Here is a 26804-nt window from a genome sequence, read left to right on the forward strand (position 1 = left end):
CAGAATAAACAACAGAAGACTTACAAACCATAAGTTTACAAACCGTTTATTAAGTTATTACAAATCACAAGTTTTTAGCCAACTCGGCAGTAGGGTAGCATGAGAGGTACCACTTTAAAAATCACACAAGGGAGGTTCACCCTATCCAAGGGTGCACAACAAACTTCTGTACTGCTGGCTCTCCTCATGCACCAAGGGCTAACAAACCCTGAGGACAAAGGTACTCAACAAGACTTAACCGATGAAAAGTTATGACACTACACCACAACACCGCTTCACGATCAGATGGATGATCTGACGCTAAAGATAACTCAGAGACCATCTGACGCTAAATCCTCATTTAGCGATTTAGTGTCTATCGCTATAGGTATTCATATTTAGCGTTGAACCATCTGTTGCTAAAGCCAAGTGTACCATCAATCTGTCTGTCGCTAAAGAAAATGGACGCCACACTGAGCTTGTGTGCCCTTGACCCCGTCACACTTGCACCGTATCCCCTCGACCCTGATCCCCAATTCCCATTCCCCACGACCCCCGCCCATGTATCACCACCTCACGCCGACGCTGCCGTCGCCGATGGAGAACTCGGTGGCGGGGCCATCCTCGAAGCCACCAACACCAGTGTCCAAGCCCAACTCGCGCCTTGCCTCAGCGCCATCCTCCCGCCTCTCCGCCACGCCGACGCACGCATCCGTGCCGACGTCCACCCCGACGCCGGCCTCCCGCACCGTCTATAGCGACTGCTTCATCCCCAGCCGCACCGGATCAAACCTCGCGCTCTTCGACCTCACCCCTCGCCCTCCACCGCATCCTCCCACGAAGGCGGCCCCGGTGCCTCATCCGGATCTGCGCCTGCCACGTCGCCCTACTGCACGCTCTTCGGTCCTGACATGCTCGACCGGGTTGCATCCTCGGCCACTGCGTGCTCGTCGTCCTCCTCCCCGGGGCCCTCGCCTGTGGGCACCCCCGCCACCGGGAACTTCTTCAAATTCAAGACGGAGGTGTGCCAGAGCACCAAGAGGGCTCTTTTTTCAGAGAGGAAGAGGAGGACGCGTTGTTCCCCGACATTTTCACCACGAGGGGTGCAGGACCAATGAAGGTCCTAAGGTCACCCTACAAGGTGAGAAGGGGAATTGGATTTGGTGATTTCTTGATTGAGCCTTCTCTGTTTCTTGATTTAGGTTTCTTGGGTTCTGTTTCTTGAGCTAGCCTCGCTGCTTCTTGGGGGCATGAAAGATTTGACATCTAGCCAATTGCATTCCAAAATGCTGAAAGAGACTTTTTTCACGAACATAATGCAAAATTTGTAGACTTCATGCCAACAATTTTTTGTCTTTGCGCTATTAAATTTTCTTGTTGTTGCTTGTAGGTGCTAGATGCGCTCGCTTTGCAGGATGACTTCTACCTCAACCTCATCGATTGGTCTTCACATAATGACCTCGCTGTTGGGTTGGGCAATTGCGTTTACTTGTGGAATGCATGCAGCAGCAAGGTAAGCAACCGTGGTCATCCTTAAGGTATATCGTCACTGAGAATTGAAGATGGATTGTTAACAGATTTATTTATCATTGTATAGGTCACCAAGCTTTGTGATTTGGGGGTGGATGACAATGTTTGTTCTCTGGGGTGGGCGCAGCATGGCACTCACCTAGCTGTAGGCACAAATCAAGGAAAAGTTCAGGTTATGTCCCGTTCTTACCTTGAATATTGTTATTTGATATGCCGTCAAGTGTTGGATGATTTCTAAATCCCTTTTAGTGCAATGTATCATCAAGAATTATAGCTGTATACAGCACATGGAATAAATTTGATAATTTTGTGAAACCAGCTCAGGTGTAGACAATATGCCTTTTAGCACTTAGTATATTGATTGGTTTATTATGGTAGTCTACCCTATTGATTGTACTCGATTGACACAAAAACCTTCTGTGTAAAACCTTAATAGTTTTATACTTTATGGAAAACCTTAACAATTGTAAATGCCATTCTTCTATATGCTCAAACCTCAAACTCGAATCAATTTTATCTGGTTTTGCTCTTGATTTAGAACCACCCTTATTCCTATAGGGAATCGATTTATAAATTCGTAGAAACAGTCAAATGATCATTCTGTTTGCCATCTGCATTGGTATGTAAAATTGTTACTATATGAGTATCTGCAAATCTGATTACCATGTTACATTTTATCTTATGTAGATCTAGGATGCAACTCGTTGTAAAAGAATAAGAACAATGGAAAGCCATCGCATGCGTGTAGGTGCTCTTGCATGGAGCTCTTCATTGCTTTCTTCTGGAAGCCGTGACAAGAGTATCCTCCACCATGATATCCGTGCTCAAGAAGATTATGTTAGCAAGCTTACCAGGCATAAATCTGAGGTAATCTATTCATGTCTCCTTATAATATGACTTTTTATATGTATTAGTGCATCAAATTTCTGATGATCTGACAAGTATATTCATTATCCTAGTGAAGCTTTAGTTTTCTATTTTGGTAATGCATGGATTCCTAATCTCACATATCTTCTAGGTTTGTGGACTCAAGTGGTCTTACGACAATCGTCAGCTTGCATCAGGTGGCAATGATAACAGAGTAAGATGCCTGTCCATATGTTCCTGTTAGTTTGGAATGCATTGTTCTTAGGATTCCACATTGCTGTTTTCCCATACTAATATTTCCCCTTTGTCCAGCTTTTTGTTTGGAATCCACATTCAGTACAACTAGTACTGAGCACACAGCAGCTGTCAAAGCTATTGCCTGGTCACGTCATCACCATGACCTGCTTGCATCTGGTGGAGGAACCGCAGATAGATGCATACAATTTTGGAATACGACCACAAATACACACTTGAGTTGTGTGGACACTGGAAGCCAGGTAGTGTTTTCAATGTGTCAATACCTGCAATCCTTGTTTATCTCTCTTCTCATCATTACAAAAATTGCAATCATTGAGCTGTGTGGACACTGACACCTAGGTAGTTTTCAATGTGTTAATACCTGCAATCCTTGTTTATCTCTCTTATCATTACAAAAATTGCAATCATTTTCTGAAGAGTATATCACACTTGTAATATATTTCCTGCACCCTGACTTTTGGGATTAATCTATAGATGCTCATCCCTGTTTGTGGTGTGGGAAAAAACATGCCCAAAAGTTTACTTGAACAAATATGTACTATTATACTTGCTTCTTGCTACAGCTAGTTATGGATTTTAAGTTCTGAATGTATGTATGTATGGTAGCAATTCTGAGGCTGCATCACACGTGCAGCTATGTGCAGCTTTGGCTGCAATCAGTAGCTAGTTTGTGTGTTCTTTTGTTAAAAAATTCTTGTTGAAAATGTAATGATCACCAACTTTAGTTGGCTGCTATCTGTTTCTATCAAGTTCAGTTCGGTCACTCTATGCAGCCAGAGTCAAGAGTCAGACATGAGTTTTGTTACTTTGTCCTTCATTGCTAAGACTTTTCTCTTCCTATATGTTGTTTGAGCTATCCTTATGTCGCACCCAATTTTGCAAAGCAAAACCAAGTACTCATATATGTGCGCCCAGGATGTCCAAACACACACATATATCACAAATTGCAATAGTATCAAAGTAAAGTACTTATTACATCGCATATCTCATCATAAAGTTAATACAAAGTTTGCTCGAAGGCAATATTATTACAATCACAGCGGAATAACTAGCCCAACTGCCACAGGGACTCTAACTGGTGAACGTCTCCCTAGTAGTCCTGGACATCCTCCAGAAACTCTTCATATCCATTATCTATTACCCATCCGGGATTTTCATTGGATGTAAAGCAAGTGTAAGCTCACCATGCTTAGCAAGTATATCAAAGGGATCTATGAGGCTCAAATAGGCTTGACACTGTTTGACTGCAGTTCGCAATTTTAGTTGATCAAATTTTAGCAACCTGAATTACTACTTTAATGAACAGGCCCAATTCCCAAGTGGTATTAAAGTATCATCAAGCTTTATCTCATATCCCATCCATCCATCATCCACAGTAACCACTAATCTCGAAGGATCCAGACCGCTCGTATCCGTGAGCACGGCTGTTATAACAGGTTAATTATTTCTGCAGAAATTGTACATCTTTACCCACCGAGCTGTGATTCCCAATGCCGGGGTTCGCGAGACCCACTACACCTCTTCCTAGGAAGTGTGGCAGAGTTTCACTATGAAACCCTTAGCTAGTTGCACTAACAGGTCGTAGCTACAAAGGAATGGCATGCGTGGGCATCGCAGCACGGTGCACACCCTAACAGAAAAAGGAAAGATACCCTCTTACCCTGTAACAACCCGGGTTTTTGGAGAAGCCAAAAATACGAACTTTTTGAAAATTTTCCTGCAATATGTGAAGCATGTAGATGCTAGGTCAAACAAAGAACAATTTATAGATAAATTGTTGCATACATATAGAATTACTTGTAGGAGTTTGCCGGAGTTCTTTTGTTGGGTTAGTGTTTTGTGTTGGAGTGCACAAGTCCGTAGCAAATCCTATTGATCCCTTCTAAAATATCTTATGAATCCCTTTTTCCTCTCTCAATTCACCTTCTTACTTTCGAACCTCATTCAAATTCCTTAACCTAATTCATAAAGTCAATCGACCTTCCTTGTAAATCAGTGCCCATCAATGCCAACCCTTGACATTGGACTCCCTAAACCCTAATGACCCTTAGTGGACCCCACTAGGATGTATTCATGCTTGGCAACACATGTATACACTCATAGAGACCCAAGGTATAGTTAGAATGGGAAAGTAGAAATAGAAAAGGCTTAGAAAAGAGGGGAAAATGGAAAAGGACATTTCGGCCAGGAGCAACCGCGCGGCCCAGCCTGATCAGCCTGCTCATCCTTGCGTGCAGCCGCAGCCTACCCCACTGCCTAGCCCAGCCCGCCAACCACTGCTGCCACCCTGCTGCTTGCACCCACAGACCACATGGCCCAGCCAGCAGGTTAGCCCCAGCATGCGATTGAAGTAGCGCAGCCCAACCCAACAAGAAGGCCCAGCCACACGCCTGATCCAGGTCGGCTTCGCCTTCATCCCATGGCCACTGACAGCACGACCCCATTGGTCATCCCCTTCCTCCAACCACTTCCCCCCCCTCTCCTCTGTTTTGCGCCCAAAAGCAGAGCACCGGCACATGGGAAGGATCCCAGGCCCCAGCGCCACTCCCCACCGTCTGTGCCGAGCCACCAACCCCGCACGCCCCCTTGGATGGCTGCCACATCGCCGACCCACGGTGCCTGGAACCCCGACCAGCCTCGCACTCGCCTGGCGCGCAATGGCCATGGCCATGGATGACGCCACCACCTGCCACTCCTGTTCCCTCCTTGTCGAGCCACGGTCTGTGAAATTCGGGAGTACCAAAACGCCCACGATCGCGCCGCGGCCCCCGAACCCTATCCCTGGCGCATCCGAGCCCTCCATTCGTCCCTCCATCTTCATCTGCCGTCCACCGACCTACCATGGATGCAGCCCTGCTATAAAGAGCCTCGAGCCAGCGCCCTAGCATTCCCCATGCCCACGCCGCCATCGGTGGCCTCCACGCACCCAAACCACACCAAGCAAGAGTGAGGGAGAAGGAGGAAGAAAGGAGAGAGGAAGGGAGAAGAAGAGGAACCGGAGCACGTTGGGACGATCCCTCGGAGCCCCTCATCGCCGGCCGAAGCTCTGCGCTGAACCGTGAGCACACGCGTTCGGCAACGACGCGACTTCAGCGCTGCCTGCACCGGGCCCGACCTACACCACGCGACCTCGCCGTCAAGCCTGCAACGCCGGGCACGTCCTCGAGCCACGCGACCACGGGAACTCCACGACCTCGCAGCCACGAATCCGCGTCAAGCCTCGGCGTCGACACCACGTCGAGCCGCCATCCACCTCAACTCCATCACGGCCTTCACAAGCGGACGGTGAGCCTTCCCTGAACCCAAGACCCCACCTTTCAATGCATTTCAGTGACCATGCCTGACCGACCTTTGCGCCGAGTGCTGAAACGTGCAGCGACGCCGAGCCCTCGGAGACCGTGGCCGCCATGGAAAGTCCTTGCGTCGGACCATCACCAACTTGGGCCTCGACCTCGCCCTAAACCATAGCTAGGAGCCACGGCGCCACCTCCGTCCACCATGCCCGGACAGCCACACCACAACGTCGCAGCCACGATCGGAAACGCCACCACCTTGACGCGATCTGGCCGCACTGAGCCCTTCCTACACGTAGTGCTGCATGACCAAGGTACGACCATGCACCGGTGAGCTCATCCTTAGCCAAGCTCCACCCTCTTGGCCCCTCGATGGCATGTTGGCATGCCCGGCTGACTTGCCGCACAGACCTTGCCGCCCATGGCCATCACATTGCTAGGAGCACCGCGCACCACTTGCCTGTCATTAGCCACTGCCATCGCTTAACAAGGCCCTACCTTGCCTCGGTGCCACGCCGTCGGCAAACCTCGTCGTGGCCATGACCATGCCTATGCACACACCACCTCGCCCTCGCGTCCACGGCATGGCATCACCATCGTGGCCTCACCATGGTGAGCTCAACCGACCCCTACACCTCTGTGACCCCAGACCCTGCCACCACACTCACGACCATGGCCACCGCTTGGACGCACGCACACACAGACCCAAAGGCTGACCTTGGCCACGCTGGCACTCATGCACCGAGCAGTGTCACAGTGAGCCAAGCATGCACTGTGTCCGTGCCCCCAGGCTCTTCGGTCAAGCACCACTAGGCACGGTCGCGAGCTGCTCACCCAAGGCCTCGGAGAACATCATGCGCAACACCATCACCGCGGACACGCGTGTCGCGAGCAGCCCTAGCCCTAGACCCTACCTTGCTGAGTGGCTTACGGGAAAGCACCAAGGCCAGCTGGCCCAATGCCCAGAACCAGCACCCTCTCTTCTCTCTTGGGCCGACTGCAGCAGCTGCAACATCGGCCTAGTGGCCCCGTGCTGGCCCTCTCTCTCATCCTTGCAGTTTGGGCCGACAAACAGGCCAGCCTGCCTTTCCTTTTCACGTAAGCCAAGCTTGGCAGTAGCCCTAGTGGTGGCCCAGTAGAAATCGTGGCCTCCCTCTTCTTTTTCAGGAATGGATTTAATCTCCGAAATTCATAGAAAATTCATACATTGTCGAAAAATTATGAAACCAGTTTCATAATTTTTCTAAAGACAAGCACCACATTGATGACCTTTCCGACCACGTTGGCAACCTTTCCGACCACTTCGGCGATCTCACCGACCACATTGGTGATCCCTCCGACCACCTAGGCAATCTTTCCAACCACCTCGGTAACCTTTCCGACCACCACCATGATCACTCCGACCACCTCGGCGACCACTCTGACCTGCCTCTCCCAGACCTAGCAGGAAGACCCCCACCGTCTTGCCGGATGCTTTCTTCACTAACCCTTGCGGTGTTTTGACAACAGCTGGCACATCTTAGCCAGTCGCTGCCATGCCCGACCAGCCATAGCCAGCCTTTGGCCAACCATAGCCACTTGTAGCCAGCCACAGCCAGCCATAGAAAGCTGCAGCAAGCCACAGAGAGCCACAGCAGGCCATAGCTAGCCTCAGCTGGCCAGAGGAGGCCACAACCCTCCAGGACAAGTTACAACAACCCTTGGGCCACCACATCTTTGCCGCGAAGACGAATCTTAGTCGAATGACACCCCCATCACCGATGAAAGCCCCTTCCTACTCATTCCTATACTCATTCGTACACTTACAATACGTGATCTTGATCTATCTATATCTGTCTACACCATGCCCTTGTGTAGGTCTACCCATCCCCCTCGCTATGGAATGTGCTACTCCGTAGTCGTGTCGAGTTGTTGTGTCTTCAGTCGTGTTTGGTTCTCATCGCTGATTGTTAGTGTTGTTGCCTGTATGCCGAGCCTTTAAGCCGGCTGAGGGATCGTACCTCGTTCGGACGTTACAATCGTGAGATCCGTCTTGCCATGACTGTGATGCCGAGTGTAACTCGACCCATCGCATTTTAGTTGGCTTCATAGTACCACGAGTGTTAGCTCCTGCCTTCGGCCCTAGAACATGGTCATGATGGATTCGATGTCGATACTAACATCGATGTGGATATCACCTGCATGCCTTGAGCCCTCCATGACCAAGTCCTGTGGGAGATGACATGGAGATAACAATCATGGAACGATGGGTGCCAACCCATTGGTATAGCTTGTGGCCACGAGTTCGCCTCGCCATGACCATGGAGTTACGCCACTCTTTTACTTTTACTTGCCTCTTCATGCACAAACCCCGTATGCTTGTACCTTTGTATGACCATCACATTTCCTTGATTCCTACGATGACAACCGCACCGCTATGAATTAGAGAGATGTCTTAGTGCCAGTGCACCTAAGTCAGGTACCCTACGAGTGGTTTGCGCACTTGTACTCTTTAGTGAGTCGCTCCTTCTGATGCCCTATCTTCTGTCGTGGCGTGTGTGTTGGAAGGAGCAGACCTCAGTTCCTTGCTGTCATTGCCCTATTAGCTGCTCTGTTCGATCCCACCGTGTCCATGGCGATTGGATCAAAGACCGGACCATCTCTTTTTAGCTAGCAAAGCTATAGTCTATGTCGTACCTCGGACCTGTGCGTGTTGACCCGATCAACCGTCTAAAACCATCTTCCCTGAAGATGTGTCTGAGAAGATGATGTGGATGTGCCTAGCTAACCCTCGCTTCTTTTGTTTTGCTGAGCAACTCTCTTCCTAGCTCCCGATGTTATTATGTCGTGAGGATCGAGAGAACCCGTTGCTGTCCAAACTCTTTGCGCTACCGCTTTCTACCATAGCAGGCGAGCCGAAGTACATTGAAGCCAAGTCACAATAGTGTTATCATTCTTGTGTGCTACTCGTGTCCAAATTGTGACTTGTGGGATAAGGCTATAAGAGCCGAACCCCATCGTTCTTCTTTCTTGGGGCTCGACTTCCAATCCCTGTCAATTCAATGACACCGGATCAAAAGATCGTGAGCCATGGTGTTTGCTCTGGATAAGCTTTGGCTTAAACCGTCTATTGTAAAGCCATACCAGCTTGGCCAAGACTTAAGCTTGTGCTTAGCAAACCACCACTTGTGATTCTTGGCCCGTGGAAATCAGACAACCACCGAGAGGGCCAAGCCGTGTATCTTTTATTATCTCGTTGGTATTATTGGATCCTCCTGCGCCTCGTCGTCTTTTTGGGTGTCGAGTGTTCTCTTGCCTTGCGTGATGCTTAGCGGAGTAGCTAGCGATCGGACCAAGAGAACATAGATGACAACAAGGACTATGGAATGGAGATGACGCAGGAGGAGGCGACCCTGCTAATGGAACACCAACAGATGGAGAATTGTACCACTACTACCTCTACATCACAGGTGTCATGGCAGCACCCTCTTTTAGAGAATCCTATTAGACATTGCATAATATCTAGAACTGCTAGCGCTTTATAATTATTCCTTTGCTAGTACTTTGATGCATGCTACTACCTAAGCCATTATTACCCTGATGCAACCCACTCTACCATGTCACCCTACTTTGTGCTTTTGCTCACTTATATATGCTTACTTGCCTGCTTGCATATTACACCACTATACTTATTATTAACTCCACTTCGCATTATATCAGGGATATGATGCTGGTGGTGAACCCCCTAGGAATGGTTGGCTATGGGTGCCGGACTAGGTGGTGTGAGAGCGTGCTGCGTGTGTCTTGGGTGCATGGAGAGTGAGGGTTATGTTGATCGAGCTGGAATAATGATGAGCCTAGGGCAAGTCTTGCTATGTGGTGCTACCTGGGCACTTGGATAGGGAATACCTATGGCAGGTAAAAATGGTAATTGGAGGTGTCCTTGGGTGTGAACCTTAGAGAGGTGGAGCCCAGGGTAGAGGTGCTGTGGTGGCATGTAAAATGGAAACCCTGATGAAGATGTTCTGGCTTGGTCAATCTCTAAGGACTTACTAGTACTCAGACTCATCGGGAATCCTTTACATCCCACTCGCCCTATATGGTGTGGGATGGTCAGACTACTTGGTAGAACAATGCCACTACTGCTAGGCGAATGTGTGCAAGGAGGTACAGGGCACGCGGTTTCCCCCACACCCTTCCGAGACTTTAGGAGGCCTTGTGGACCGGGCTCTTGACATCCGCAGGGCCCTGGCTCTATCTACGACTCACAGTATCAGCCATCCCAGACTAGACTTGGGATATTCTAGGGCTGAGAGGTAGGGTGGCATCATTCTAGGCTAGCAAGCGGCCGAAATCTGCCTAGATGGGGCACCATCGAGGATGGCTATCTTGTGGGTATGTAAAACCTCTGTAGAGTGTTTGGTTGATCGATCGATACATATGCCGACCTGTCGGCTATGGACCTTTCCTGGGTTTCGCTTAAACTAGATAGGAGATGAGTCCTTCTTTTCTCCCTCCAGGGTTGGGGTATTTTCCGGCCATGAGCTAGGGGCTGTGGGCCATTGAGACAAGTGCCGAGAGGGAGTCACCTGTCGACCTGAGTGAGTGAGATGAGATGTGGAGATGGAGGTGTGGCTATGGTTGGGTTGGGTTGGTGGATGGATATGGATGGATGTGGATGTGTGTGGCTGGGAATGTGTTAAAAACTGGATATTATTATTACATTACTACTGTTACTTGCTTCTCATGCACTAAGGATGCAAACCATAGCCTCATATTAGGATCGCCAGATCCTCTTGTTTTATCTTTTCCACTAAAGCTCATTGGTGCTGACCATGGCCTGCACACATCTAGCGGTGTGCAAATTTTCCTGCTTCTCAGAGATGCTGACTTTAGAAGGATTAGAAGGTCTCATGCCTACGCTCAAGTTTGGTTCGAAGATGGAATCTACGCTGCACTATGCCAACTCTGATGATGACCTGTAAAGGAGGAGCCTTCACTCGATAGTCTTCCACTAGATTAACTCTATAATAGGTGTGTTCCCCAGTTATGTAATATCTTGTATTCTTGTAATCTTACGATTTATGACTGTGATATCGACTGATATATGATAATACGATGGAATAAACTATTGGTCTCATCATATTATAATTCATTCTGTGGATTTTCCCTTCATGGAAAATTGAGGATGTTTCAGTTGGTATTAGAGCCATACTTGACCTTAGGACGAGACCTTTAGTACCAAACACTAGTTTAGAAGCCAAACATTCTATCTGTAGTGGAGTCATAGCTACTAACACTTGATTCCCTGTCTCTACCTTGAGTTATGCTACTAACTGACTATCCCCGAACTGAAAAGTTGACCACTAGGAAATGATTTCCTCGTTATCACCCACGCAAGATCGATAGATGTGTGAGACTCAAAGGCTTAGGAGTCGCCTTAAGTCAACACTATGCATATAGGAGTTGTAATGCTGCTTGAGTGCTTGGATCTTTTTGCTTCTTGTGATTATATTGCTTGAGTGAAGAATATATAAGCTATTTTAATTACATGTGACTCTAAGACCCTGGCTAACCTAGCAGGCTATGAACCAAGACCGCCATATGACTAGATAGAACCTCTAGAGATCCTTGGACACCCTATACAAATTTGGATTGAGTTATCGGAGAAGACAAAAGGGCGACAATCCCTTTTGCAAGGTTCTATGGAACAACTACCCCAATCAAGAAGCAACACCCAGCCTCTTGACCGACCGAGCAACACCTTAATCTCGAGGATGAGATTCCTGTAAGGAGGGTGGACTGTAACAACCCGGGTTTTTGGAGAAGCCAAAAATACGAACTTTTTGAATTTTTTCCTGCAATATGTGAAGCATGTAGATGCTAGGTCAAACAAAGAACAATTTATAGATAAATTGTTGCATACATATAGAATTACTTGTAGGAGTTTGCTAGAGTTCTTTTGTTGGGTTAGTGTTTTGTGTTGGAGTGCACAAGTCCGTAGCAAATCCTGTTGATCCCTTCTAAAATATCTTATGAATCCCTTTTTCCTCTCTCAATTCACCTTCTTACTTTTGAACCTCATTCGAATTCCTTAACCTAATTCATAAAGTCAATCGACCTTCCTTGTAAATCAGTGCCCATCGATGCCAACCCTTGACATTGGACTCCCTAAACCCTAATGACCCTTAGTGGACCCCACTAGGATGTATTCATGCTTGGCAACGCATGTATACACTCATAGAGACCCAAGGTATAGTTAGAATGGAAAAGTAGAAATAGAAAAGGCTTAGAAAAGAGGGGAAAATGGAAAAGGCCATTTCGGCCAAGAGCAACTGCGCGGCCCAGCCTGATCAGCCTGCTCATCCTTGCGTGCAGTCGTAGCCTACCCCACTGCCTAGCCTAGCTCGCCAACCACTGCTACCGCTCTGCTGCTTGCACCCAAAGACCACACGGCCCAGCCAGCAGGTCGGCCCCAGCATGCGATTGCAGTAGCGTAGCCTAGCCTAGCAAGAAGGCCCAGCCGCACTGCCTGATCTAGGACTGGCTTCGCCTTCATCCCACTGGCCGCTGACAGCACGACCACAGTCGGTCATCCCCTTCCTCCAACCACTTCCCCCCCCTCTCCTCTATTTTGTGCACCCAAAAGCATAGCACTGGCACATGGGAAGGATCCCAGGCCCCAGCGCCACTCCCCATTGTCCGTGCCAAGCCACCAACCCCGCACGCCCCCTTGGATGGCTGCCACGTCACTGACCCGCGGCGCCTGGAACCCCGACCAGCCTCGCACTCGCCTGGCGCACAACGGCCATAGGCCATGGATGACGCCACCACCTGCCACCCCTATTCCCTCCTTGCCGAGCCATGGTCTACTGAAATTCGGGAGTACCAAAATGCCCATGATCACGCCGCGGCCCCTGAACCCTATCCCCGGTGCATCCGAGCCCTCCAATTGTCCCTCCATCTTCATCTGCTGTCCACCGACCTACCATGGACACAGCCCCACTATAAAGAGCCTTGAGCCAGCGCCCTAGCGTTCCCCATGCCCGCGCCACCACCGGTGGCCTCCACGCATCCAAACTGCACCAAGCAAGAGTGAGGGAGAAGGAGGAAGAAAGGAGAGAGGAAGGGAGAAGAAGAGGAACCGGAGCACACCGGGACGATCCCTCGGAGCCCCTCGTCACCGGTCAGAGCTCTACGCTGAACTGTGAGCACGTGCGTTCGGCAACGACGTGACTTTGGCACTGCCTGCACCGGGCCCGACCTGCACCACGCGACCTCGCCGTCAAGCCTACAACAGCCGGGCGCGTCCTCGAGCCGTGCGACCATGGGAACTCCATGACCTCATAGCCACGGATCCGCGTCAAGCCCCAGTGTCGACCCCACGTCGAGCCGCCATCCACCTCAACTCCATCATGGCCTTCACAAGCGGACAGTGAGCCTTCCCTGAACCCAAGACCCCACTGTTTTGACGCATTTTAGTGACCATGCCTGACCAGCCTTTGCGCCGAGTGCTAAAACGTGCAGCGACGCTGAGCCCTCGGAGACCGTGGCCGCCACGAAAAGTCCTTGCGTCGGACCAGTCACCAACTTGGGCCTCGACCTCACCCTGAACCGTAGCCAGGAGCCACCGGCTGCCACCTCCGTCCACCAAGCCCGGACATCCACACCACGACATCGCGGCCATAATCAGAAACGCCACCACCTTGATGCGATCTGGCTGCACCGAGCCCTTCCTGCACGCAGTGCTGCACGACCAAGGTACGACCATGCACCGGTGAGCTCATCCTTGGCCAAGCTCCACCCTCTTGGCCCCTCGATGGCATGTCAGCATGCCCGACTGACTTGCCGCACAGACCTTGCCGCCCATGGCCATCACACTGCTAGGATCATCGCGCACCACTTGCCCATGTCACTAGCCACTGCCATCGCTTGACAAGGCCCTGCCTTGCCTCGGTGCCACGCCGTCGGTGAACCTCGTCGTGGCCATGACCACGTCCGCGCACACACCACCTCGCCCTCGTGTCCACGGCATGGCACCGCCATCGCGGCCTCACCATGGTGAGCTCAGCCGACCCCTACACCTCTGTGACCTCGGACCCTGCCACCACACTCACGACCATGGCCACCTGCTCGGATGCACGCACACACATACCCAAAGGTCCGACCTTGGCCATGCTGACACTCATGCACTGAGCAGTGTCACGGCGAGCCAAGCGTGCACTGTGTCCGTGCCCCCAGGCTCTTCGGTCAAGCACCACTGGGCACGGTCGCGAGCTGCTCACCCAAGGCCTCAGAGAACGTCGCGCGCTGACACCATCACCGCGGACACGAGCAGCCCCAACCCCTAGACCCTGCCTTGCTAAGCGGCTTGTGGGAAAGCACCAAGGCTAGCCGGCCCAATGCCCAGCACCAGCACCCTCTCTTCTCTCTTGGGCCGACTGCAGCAGCTGCAACATCGGCCCAGTGGCCCTGTGCTGGCCCTCTCTCTCTTCCTTGCAGTTTGGGCCTGACAAATAGGCTGGCCTGCCTTTCCTTTTCGCGTAAGCCAAGCCCGGTAGCAGCCCAGTGGTGGCCCAGTAGAAACCGTGGCCTCCCTCTTCTTTTTCAGGAATGGATTTAATCTCCGAAATTCATAGAAAAATCATACGTTGTCGAAAAATTATGAAACTAGTTTCATAATTTTTCTAAAGACGAGCACCACGTTGATGACCTTTCCGACCACGGTGGCAACCTTTCCGACCACTTCGGCGATCTCACCGACCACGTTGGTGATCCCTCCGACCACCTAGGCAATCTTTCCGACCACCTCGGTAACCTTTTCGACCACCTTGGTGACCACTCCGACCACCTCCATGATCACTTCGACCACCTCGGCGACCACTCTGACCTGCCTTTCCCAGACCAGCAGGAAGACCCCACCGTCTTGCCGGATGCTTTCTTCACTAACCCTTGCGGTGTTTTGACAACAGCTGGCACATCTTAGCTAGTTGCTGCCATGCCCAGCCAGCCATAGTCAGCCTTTGGCCAACCATAGCCACTTGTAGCCAGCCACAGCCAGCCACAGAAAGCTGCAGCAAGCCACAGCTAGCCGCAGCAGGCCGTAGCTGGCCTTAGCTGGCCAGAGGAGGCCACAACCCTCCGGGACAAGTTACAACAACCCTTGGGCTGCCACATCTTTGCCGCGAAGACGAATCTTAGTCAAACAACACCCCCGTCATCGACGAAAGCCCCTTCCTGCTCATTCCTATACTCATTCATACACTTACAATACGTGATCTTGATCTATCTATATCTGTCTGCACCGTGCCCTTGTGCAGGTCTACCCATCCCCCTCGCTATGGAATGTGCTACTCCGCAGTCATGTCGAGTTGTTGCAGTCTTCGGTCGTGTTTGGTTCTTATCGCTGATTGTTAGTGTTGTTGCCTGTATGCCGAGCCTTCGAGCCAACTGAGGGATTGTACCTCGTTCGGACGTTACGATTGCGGGATTCGTCTCGCCATGACCATGATGCCGAGTGTAACTCGACCCGTCGCTTTTTAGTTGGCTTCATAGTACCACGAGTGTTAGCTCCTGCCTTCGGCCCTAGAACATGGTCGTGATGGATTCGATGTCGATACTAACATCGATGCGGATATCACCCACACGCCTTGAGCCCTCCATGACCAAGTCCTATGGGAGATGACCTAGAGATAACAATCATGGAACAATGGGTGCCAACCCATTGGTATAGCTTGTGGCCGCGAGTTCGCCTCGCCATGACCATGGAGTTATGCCACTCTTTTACTTTTACTTGCCTCTTCATGCACAAACCCCTGTATGCTTGTACCTTGTATGACCATCGCATTTCCTTAATTCCCACGGTGACAACCGCACTGCTACGAATTAGAGAGATGTCTTAGTGCTAGTGCACCTAAGTCGGGTACCCTACGAGTGGTTTGCGCACTTGTACTCTTTAGTGAGTCGCTCCTTCCGATGCCCTGTCTTCTGTCATGGCATGTGTGTTGGAAGGAGCAGACCTCAGTTCCTTACTATCATTGCCTTATTAGCCGCTCTGTTCAATCCCACCATGTCCATGGCGATTGGATCAAAGACCAGACAATCTCTTTTTAGCTAGCAAAGCTATAGTCTATGTCGTACCTCGGACCCGTGCGTGTTGACCTGATCGACCATCTAAAACCATCTTCCCCGAAGATGTGTCTGAGAACATGACATGGATGTGCCTAGCTAACCCTCGCTTCTTTTGTTTTGCTGAGCAACTCTCTTCCTGGCTCCCGACGTTATTATGTCTTGAGGATCAAGAGAACCCATTGCTGTCCAAACTCTTTGCGCTACCACTTTCTATCGTAGCAGGTGAGCCGAAGTACATTGAAGCCAAGTCACAATAGTGTTATCGTTCTTGTGTGCTACTCGTGTCCAAATTGTGACTTGCGGGATAAGGCTATAAGAGCCTGAACCCTATCGTTCTTCTTTCTTGGGGCTCGACTTCCAATCCCCGTCAATTCAATGACATCGGATCAAAAGATCGTGAGCCATGGTGTTTGCTCTGGATAAGCTTTGGCTTAAACTAGTCTATCGTAAAGCCTATACCGGCTTGGCCATGACTTAAGCTTGTGCTTAGCAAACCACCACTTGTGATTCTTGGCCCGAGGAAATCGGACAACCGCCAAGGGGGCCAAGCCGTGTATCTTTTATTGTCTCATTGGTATTATTGGATCCTCCTGCGCCTCGTCGTCTTTTCAGGTGTCGAGTGTTCTCTTGCCTTGCGTGATGCTTAGTGGAGTAGCTGGCGATCGGACCAAGAGAACATAGACGACAACAAGGACTGCTGAATGGAGACGACGTAGGAGGAGGCGACCCTGCTAATGGAACACCAATAGATGGAGAATTGTACCACTACTACCTCTACATCACTAGGTGTCATGGCAGCACCCTCTTTTAGAGAATCCTATTAGACATTGCATAATATCTAGAACTGCTAGCGCTTTATAATTATTCCTTTGCTAGTACTTTGATGCATGCTACTACCTGAGCCATTATTACCCTAATGCAACCCACTCTACCACATCACCCTGCTTTGCGCTTTTGCTCGCTTATATATGCTTACTTGCCTGCTTGCTTGCATATTACACCACTATACTTATTATTAACTCCACTTCGCTTTATATCGGGGATATGATGCTGGTGGTGAACCCCCTGGGAATGGTTGGCTATGGGTGCCGGACTAGGTGGTGTGAGAGCATGCTACGTGTGTCTTGGGTGCATGGAGAGTGAGGGTTATGTCGACCGAGCTAGAATAACAACGAGCCTGGGGCAAGTCTTGCTATGTGGTGCTACTTGGGCACTTGGATAGGGAATACCTGTGGCGGGTAAAAATGGTAATTGGAGGTGTCCTTGGGTGTGAACCTCGGAGAGGTGGAGCTCGGGGTAGAGGTGCTATGGTGGCACATAAAATGGAAACCCTGATGAAGATGTTCTAGCTTGGTCAATCCCTAAGGACTTACTAGTACTCAGACTCACCGAGAATCCTTTACATCCCACTCGCCCTATATGGTGTGGGACGGTCAGACTACTTGGTAGAACAATGCCACTACTGCTAGGTGAACGTGTGTAAGGAGGTACGGGGCACGTAGTTTCCCCCACACCCTTCTGAGACTTTAGGAGGCCTTGTGGACTAGGCTCTTAACATCTGGAGGGCCCCAGGCTCTAGTCTACTGACTCACAGTATCAGCCATCCCAGACTAGACTTGGGATGTTCTAGGGCTGAGAGGTAGGGTGGCATCAGTTCTAGGCTAGCAAGCGGCCGAAATCTGCCTAGATGGGGCACCAGTCGAGGATGGCTATCTTGTGGGTATGTAAAACCTCTGTAGAGTGTTTGGTTGATCGATCGATACATATGCCAACCTGTCGGCTATGGACCTTTCCTGGGTTTCACTTAAACTAGATAAGAGATGAGTCCTTCTTTTCTCCCTCCAGGGTTGGGGTATTTTTCGGCCGTGAGCCAGGGGCTGTGGGCCATTGAGACAAGTGCCAAGAGGGATCGGCCTATCGACCTGAGTGAGTGAGATGAGATGTGGAGATGGAGGTGTGGCTATGGTTGGGTTGGGTTGGTGGATGGATATGGATGGATGTGGATGTGTGTGGCTGGGAATGTGTTAAAAACTGGATATTATTATTACATTACTAATGTTACTTGCTTCTCATGCGCTAAGGATGCAAACCATAGCCTCATATTAGGATCGCCAGATCCTCTTGTTTTATCTTTTCCACTAAAGCTCATTGGTGCTAACCATGGCCTGCACACATCTGGCGGTGTGCAGATTTTCCTGCTTCTCAGAGATGCTGACTTTAGAAGGATTAGAAGGTCTCGTGCCTACGCTCAAGTTTGGTTCGGAGATGGAATCTACGCTGCACTATGCCAACTCTGATGATGACCCATAAAGGAGGAGCCTTCACTCGATAGTCTTCCGCTAGATTAACTCTGTAATAGGTGTGTTCCCCAGTGATGTAATTTCTTGTATTCTTATAATCTTACAATGTATGACTGTGATATCGACTGATATATGATAATATGATGGAATCAACTATTGGTCTCATCATATTATAATTCATTCTATGGATTTTCCCTTCGTGGAAAATTGAGGATGTTTCATACCCCTTACTGGAGCTATAGACGAGCTAGTACAATCTAAACAATAGGTTAAAGTCAGATCCATGTGACACTCAGGGTTGTACGGTCCCTCCTAGGTTGCCGCTTCAGGATTAAGTCCTTATGGAGAGGCACTAGAGTACTCAACCCCGTACTCCAGCCCCCTATCTGTTGCTAAAAAGTTCCATTTAATCACATTGCATATAGCCTTTAATCGTGTTTAACAATTACTTCATGTTAAGTGCTGTAGCATCTATCCAAAATGCCTACCCAATAAACCTAGGTATCAAGGATATGTGGTACAAGGAATTATCTAGGTAAAGTCCTTAAAGGCAATTCAAATTAAACACATGCATGAATGTAAGTGGTAGTAGTTCATAGGTAACAAGGGGCCTTTGGTACACTTGCCTTCCTCAAAGTCGTCCTGGGAGTACTGATGATCCTGCTGGGGGTCCTCAGTCACCTCAAATGGCTCACCCTCTAATCGTGATCCAATCATCAATCAAGCATCATTCCAATCATTACATGCATACAAGATAGACTTCCATAAGAATAGTACACCAAATAGTGAAAACATATGTTGAAAAGCTTATAGATCTATTCTACGCATTGCTACGAACACATGAGCGAAAGAATCACTCAAATCAGACTTAAAACGTGAAAGTTATGCATGAAATAAGATGTAGTGGCAATTCCATAAATAAACTAAACCTATTTTTGAATTAAAACAATTAAAAATCTGAATTTAAATGGAATTTGGACTAGGCATACTATTTTTGGAAACTATAGGGACTTGAACGAATAAAAACAGGACTGAATAAAAAGTTATTTGAACTGATGAGTACCCGGGTTGAATTCGAGAAAACAGAGGGGCTAAAGTGCAAAAGTGTTCGGCTTTGACTGCGGGTTTGACCCGACTGTTGACCAGGGTGACACGTGGACGGCTGCTGACAGGGCGCGGTGCACCACGTGGACGTGGGCGCGCTGACGCGGCATGGTGCGCCGGGTCCATGAGTCCACGGTGGACCGGCCACTTAACCCTGAAGGGGTACGCAATCTCGACCGCCCATTCGAAATCCAACGGCGCAGGGGTGAGGGTAGGGCAGTGGCTCACCGGGGAAGAGAAAGATGCCGGCGGTGCCATGGCCGGTGTGAACTAGAGCTTGTGCTATGGCGTCCTAGTGCGCTAAACAACGAATGGATGGCACGGGAAGGCGGAGAAGCTCACCGCGAGTCCGACGGTGGTGGTCGCGGCGTCGAGAAGGGCTCTAAAGCGAGTCGTCGACGGTGGCCGTGAACTGGAGAGAGAGAGGGCGTGGTTGAGGTTGAATCCGATGAAAACGAGACCAAAACCGCGAAGTGGAGGTACCTACAGGCTTCGGTGGGTCACGGTGGAACTCCTGGACACGTCGGCGTCGAGTTTTGCGCTCGGGAGGAGGAGTTAGCCGGCAGCGGTGGCTCACAGGCTATGAGCAGGGGATGGGGGAAGAAGGCAGGGCTCTGCTCAGGATTATATAGGCTAGCCGGTGGGGGAAATAGGAAAGGGAAGCGGGCGGATTGGGCAAAAAGGGTCGCTTTCCATCTGTGGGCGACGGCGCGGTGGCCTTCCATATGGGAGCGCCATCACCGGAGGCGAGGAAGGAAAGAGCTACAGCGAGGAAGAAGGAAAGGCCGCGCTGACGGGCGAGTCCAGTTGCGCAGTGAGAGAGAGAATGGGCGGTAGCTCAGCGATGAAGGCCGGGCGGGCCAGTAGGTGAATTCTTTCCAAATCAAAATTTTTTTCCAATTCTATTTTCTCCATTTCCATTTTTAAGCCAAATTCAAATATGTTTTGAATTCAATTTCAAATCATCTAGCCCTACACTCAATCAAAAACCATATGATTCGGCATGAATGCAACAAACAAGTTTCTAAACTTATAATTTATTTTATTTATACAATATTTATTATTTGGCCTAAGTTAGAAATACCTAGAAAATGTATTAAAAGGGCAAGAATTTAATTGCTAATTTGTAGTAGAATTTTGGGTGTTACAAACCTACCCCCCTTAAGAGGAATCTCATCCTCGAGATTCGGATGGTTCAAAGAGATTGGGATAGTCAGTTCTCAGATCTTCCTCTCTTTCCCAAGTTGCCTCATCCACTGAGTGTCTGTTCCACTGAACCTTGCACATTCTTATTATTTTGCTCCTCGTGATTCTCTCCGCTGTTTCTAAGATTCTTACTGGATATTCTTTGTATGATAGATCCCCTTGGATATCAAGTTCTTCCAAAGGTAGTTGTTCCTCAGGTACTCTCAAACATTTCTTAAGTTGTGACACATGGAAAACATCATGAACACCTGAGAGCTGCTCCGGTAACTCTAGCTGGTAAGCAACTTCTCCTCTCCTGTTGATGATCTTGAATGGTCCCACATACCTAGGTGACAACTTTCCCTTGGTATGAAATCTCTTTACTCCTTTCATAGGTGAAACTTTGAGATAGACAAAATCACCAATTTCAAACGACAAATCTCTTCTTCTCGTGTTCGCATAGCTTTTCTGTCGGGACTGTGCAACCTTCAAGTTTTGCCTTATTGTTTGCACTTGTTTTTCTGCTAGTTGCAAAACATCTGGTCCAAAGACTTGACTTTCCCTCGTTTGATTCCAAAACAATGGTGTTCTGCACTTCCTGCCATACAATGCCTCAAACGGTGCCATCTTAAGACTCTTTTGGTAGCTATTATTATAGGAGAATTCGGCATAAGGTAAACTCTTATCCCAACTTGTCCCATACTACAGAGCACAAGCCCTTAGCATATCCTCTAAGATCTGATTTGTTCTCTCAGTCTGTCCATCTGTTTGAGGATGGTAAGCTGAGCTAAAGTTCAACTTTGTATCCATTGACTCATGCAATTTCTACCAAAAATGTGATGTGAACTGTGTACCCCTATCCGAAACAATCTTCTTTGGTACACCATGTAAACATACAATCCTTTCCATATATAACTCTGCTAACTTTGCACTCGAATAAGTTACCTTGACCAGAATGAAATGGACCACTTTTGTCAGACGGTCAACAGTCACCCAGATAGAGTCAAATCCTCTCTATGTACGGGGTAATCCAACTATAAAGTCCATTCCAACTTCTTCCCATTTCCACTCGGGTATCTTCATAGGCCATAGTAAACCTGCTGGCCTCTGATGTTCTGCTTTCACTCTCTAGCACGTATCACATATAGCCACATGTTCAGCTACATCTCTTTTTAGTCCATACCACCAGTATCTCTCTTTAAGATCAAGATACATTTTAGTACTTCCTGGGTGTATGGAATAGGCTGAGTCATGAGCTTCCCTCAAGATAGACTCCCTAATAGATTTTACTTCTGGCACACAAATTCTTTTACCAAACCATACTGTCCCTTGATCATCCATGCGGAATCCTAGGGCTTTACCAATCACTATCCACTCTGTAATATCCTTGATCCTCTCATCATTCAGTTGTCCCTTACGAATCTCTTGTTCCAGAGTGGATTCTACCTCTAACTCCATGGTGTTGGCCACAATACCCAAGTTCAGGTATTTGAACTCCTCAGACAACTCTTTAGGTAGTTGAGTTGCATAGGCCATGTTCACATAACTCCTTCTACTCAAGGCATCTGCTACAACATTAGCCTTTCCCGAGTGATAGTGGATATCCAAATCATAATCCTTGATTAACTCGAGCCATCTACGCTGCCTCAGATTCAGATCTGACTACGTGAATATATACTTCAGACTCTTATGGTCTGTATAAATCTCACCCTTATGACCAATCAAGTAGTGCCTCCAAATCTTAAGAGCATGCACCACAGCTGCCAATTCTAGATCATGAGTCGGATAATTTAACTTATGTTTTCTTCAGCTGTCTAGATGTGTAGGCAACAACTCTGTCCTTCTTGCATAAGAACTACCTCCTAGACCTTACCGTGAGGCATCACAATAGATAGAGAAACTTTTGGTGAGATCAGGTAAGATGAGCACTAGAGCAGAAGTCAGTCTCTTCTTCAACTCCTCAAAACTGTCCTGGCATTGCTTAGTCCATACAAATTTAGCATTCTTCTCTAACAAAGCAGTCATGGGCTTGGCTAACTTAGAGAATCCCTCGATGAATCTTCTATAATACCCAGCCATACCCAGAAAACTCCGAATCTCACTAACATCTTTAGGTGGCTTTCAACTCAACACATCTCTAACCTTATTGGGATCTACTACTACTCCTCCATTAGAGATTATGTGACCAAGGAAAGATATTTCTTTTAGCTAGAACTCGCATTTGCTGAACTTGGCATAAAGCTGATGTTCTCTAAGCTTCTGCAACACCAATCTCAAATGTCCTTCATGTTCTTCTTCATTCTTAGAATACACTAGTATGTCATCAATGAACACAATGACAAACTTGTCAAGGTACTCCATGAACACTTTGTTCATCAGATACATGAAGTAAGCAGGTGCATTTGTCAGACCAAAAGACATGACTGTGAACTCATATAGTCCATATCGAGTCACAAAAGTGGTCTTGGGGCTGTCAGTATGCCTTATCCTCAGTTGATGGTATCCAGATCGAAGGTCGATCTTGGAAAACACACAAGCCCCTTTCAATTGGTCAAATAGGTCATCAATTCTAGGTAGTGGGTACTTGTTCTTAATTGTGACCTCATTAAGTGACATGTAGTCTATGCACATCCTTTGTGTACCATCCTTTTCGACAAATAGTACTGGTGCACCCCAATGTGATGAACTAGGTTGAACATAACCCTTGTCTAACAATTCCCTTAATTGTTTCTTAAGTTCTGCTAATTCATTCACTCCCATTCTATAGGGTCTCTTAGCTATGGGTGCAGTTCCAGGTAAAAGTTCAATTATAAACTCGATGTCTCGATCAGGTGGCATACCTGGCAATTCCTCAGGGAAGACATCTGGGTACTCATTTACTATCCTTATATCTTCTATGGTTGTGCCTTCCTAACTGATTAACCCGGCAGATTTCTACAGCTGACTGAGTTGCCACATACACCACTTCTTCTCTAGTTGAAGTGATAAGATTCATAGAACTATTACCACAATTAATAACTGCTTTTCTGCAACCTTAGCCTAATCCATACCCAAGATGACATCGATACCGATGGAATTTATGACTACAAGATTTGCTTGAAATTCTACCCCCCTTATGCTGAGACTAGCAGCTAAGCATATCCACTCTACTTCTATTACCCCACCTAGGTGAGCTTACTAACATGTGTTTCTTCATAACACTTACTAGGAATACCATGCTTCTTTATGAATGTATATGTTATGAAGGAATGCGAAGCACCAGAATCAAAAAGTACTATAGCTGAGTTTGAGTTGATCAGAAACGTACCGATCACCATATCCGGATGCCTCCTGAGCTGTTTCAGCAGTAACATGGTTCACCTTTCCCCTGAACATAGTTCTACTGTGAGTTAGCCAGTCTTCTTGGGACATCTATTGGAGTAATGTCCCGGCTCTCCACAATTGAAGCATTTGTTGTCATTAACTACATTTGGCGCTTTTGGTGCAGCCATTCCTCTGTGGAGCATTGGGGGCATTATTCCTCACCTGGTACATTATTGGACTGCTGCTGGCGTTGAGCTGGTGCCTTATACTGCTGCTGCTGCTGTGCACGCTGCTACTGCTGGTTGTAGTTGGGACCTGTCTGACCTTGATAGCGCTGCTGAGGTTGAGCTTGTTGAGGGTTGGTATGGAAGCGAGAGTTGCTCCCAGATTGCTGTCCTTGAAATTTCCTCTTTTTGTCCTCCATCTGGTGGCGCTTGTTCTCAATCACTAAAGCTTTGTCCACCAGCTACTAGAAGTTAGCAAAGGTATGAGACAACAGCTGGTACTGGAGACCATCATTCAAGCCCTCCATAAACAGCTCCTGCCTCTTTCCATCCTCGTCTACCTCAGTCGGTGCATACTGTGACAATTGTATAAACTTGTCACGATATTCAGCAACAGTCATGCTCCCCTGCTTGAGAGCCAAGAACTCCTTCTTCTTCAGCTTCATCAGTCCTGCAGGTACGTGGTGAGTGTAACACCCCAGGTGTTTGCCACCAGTTAAGCAATGGGTTGAGCTCAAATATGGCATGTTGAGTAGTGATGGAGATGTTAGGTTAAACATATGAAAATGAGTCACCACTTAAACTTGGACCAGTGCACCATTGCTTATATGCTACCCTTTCTAAAAAGTATGCTTGGGAGAATGTTGGATGTACTTGTTTCATGTGTCTTGCATCAACATCCATCTATATTGATCACTGGAAAAGTTTCATGAAGTTTGGAATCAAGAAGTCACATGAAATGACAAGTTATGTCCTTGCCAGAAATTGTCTTATTAAGTGAATGGAATTATAGGTCATCAACCAAACCTTGCAACCTTGCCCAAATGACACTAATTAAACTCTACAACAAAAGTCATAAAGGGTTCGTGTTGAGCGGAGGACAAGAAAATACCTCCATCAGTCTAAAACTTAGATTTAAGCTTTACCAGTGATGCTACTTTTGACCTATGTTGACCAATCACTTATAGTGCTTGCATGGAATTGCACATTAAATCAAAGTTGAAGTTTGAGTAGAGTAGAACAAACTTTGTTTAATGGTCAAGAGCTAGATCAGCTTTGAAGCAAGTCAAACCGAGCCCTCAAGTTGGAATCCATGGCTGTTTTGGAGCTCAAAAAATTGGCTAAGTCTGGGATGCCTGAATTTCACGATTTCAGTTTTCATGTACCCCTCTTCGGAGCCTTGTATCTCTCCAACCAGGCCGAATCAGACTTTGAAGCTTTAATAAAAGTTGGAGCTGCTTATGTAGATCTAAAACTTTTATTAATAGAGTTTTTGCTAACTCGTCGTGGTTTAGGAGTTACGGAGGCACGAAATATGAGTTTTAGTGGTATGTTTGAGGTAGAATTGAAATTTTGAAATTTGTTGAACAGTGCCGACACCGTGCATGAGCTGCAGGCCTCATGTTGCATTGCTCGCGCCGCGTGGCTCGTATGTGCTGTGCTGCCCTCGCTTACACTTCGCCGTGCTCAAGTAATGGGACAGGACCCTCCTCTCCACTCACTCCCTCTCCATTCTCCCTCTCCCTCTCTTCTCTACCTCTCCCTACCAGCGCCATGGCCAAGCTGGGCAAGACGACGCTGCTGCTGGCGTTTCTCTCTCTCCTCCTCCTTTCTCAAGCTGCTCTGCCCGTCGCTGCCAGCCACGGCAGGACCGCAGCCAGCCACAGTGGCCTTGACTCGTCGCGCCTCGCCGTTCACTGCACCGAAGCCCGGTCGGCCGCAGCTTAGTGTTGCCGAGCCCGGTCAGCCATGGCCTGGCCATGACGTCATCAGGCCGGCTGCCAGCACGCCTCGTCGACCGGTGCACCTCAACCTTGGCCTGCTCCTCGCCAACGAATAGCCCGGCCACCTCCCTGGTGACCCCCGACCGCGGCCATCGTTTCCTACGTCCAGCGTCCAGAGGAAGAAGAAGAGGGAGTAAATCGGAAATATAAGCTTTTCATGTGTTCACTTTGCATAAATGCCAGACACATGTATTTACATATATGGGCTTTGTTGGTTTCTAAGATTTCAAGGGTTCCTAATGCAAAAGTATTTTTCTTTTTTCGGATTAATCTTTTCTTTTGCAGATTTCTATGCTTAACTTTGGAAAATCGTAATAATTAGTAGAAAATTCGTAAAATAACAAATATGGACTTTTTGGGATCCTTGTGAAATTCTCTATGCACTAGATCTATAATATGTCAGGTTTTAGTTTAAAGTTGTAGCTGTAAAAATGGATTTGTGCAGTTAGGGTTTGAATGCTAGTCTTATTTGTTTTTTTATAACTACAGTTGTTTTGCTCAAATAATTGTGAAATTTTTGTGGAGTGCTACTAAGATGATTGTTGTTGTCTGGTAAAAATTTCATGAGTTTAGGATTTATATTTTAAGAGTTATAAAAATAACAAATGCCCTGTAATGCTTTGCTCCTACTCTGAATAGTTCTGCACGTTTGAATTAATTGGCTCAGTTAAGTTATGAATCATGACTTGATGAAAATACATGAGTTGTAGTACTTTTCTTAAGCTTTCCAAAAAGTTAAATATCATGATTTTTGGCTAAGTAGATCTTGAGTTATACTTGCTTAAATCTCTGTGGCTGTTTCTGCCCTAAACCCAGACAGGGTTTCCTTGTTCTTACTGTGGGGCCATTCTTACTAGTAGAATTAGC

At 48.0% G+C, this 26804-nt stretch overlaps 1 pseudogene; it reads left to right on the forward strand.

The window, feature by feature from the left end:
• Window positions 1-488: 488 nt before the first annotated feature.
• On the forward strand, window positions 489-18401 carry LOC136532762 (B-type cell cycle switch protein ccs52A-like; annotated as a pseudogene).
• The last annotated feature ends 8403 nt before the right edge of the window (window positions 18402-26804 follow it).

This window comes from Miscanthus floridulus, unplaced genomic scaffold (genome assembly GCF_019320115.1).
Source record: "Miscanthus floridulus cultivar M001 unplaced genomic scaffold, ASM1932011v1 fs_6_2_3, whole genome shotgun sequence".
Classification (NCBI taxonomy): Eukaryota; Viridiplantae; Streptophyta; class Magnoliopsida; order Poales; family Poaceae; genus Miscanthus; species Miscanthus floridulus.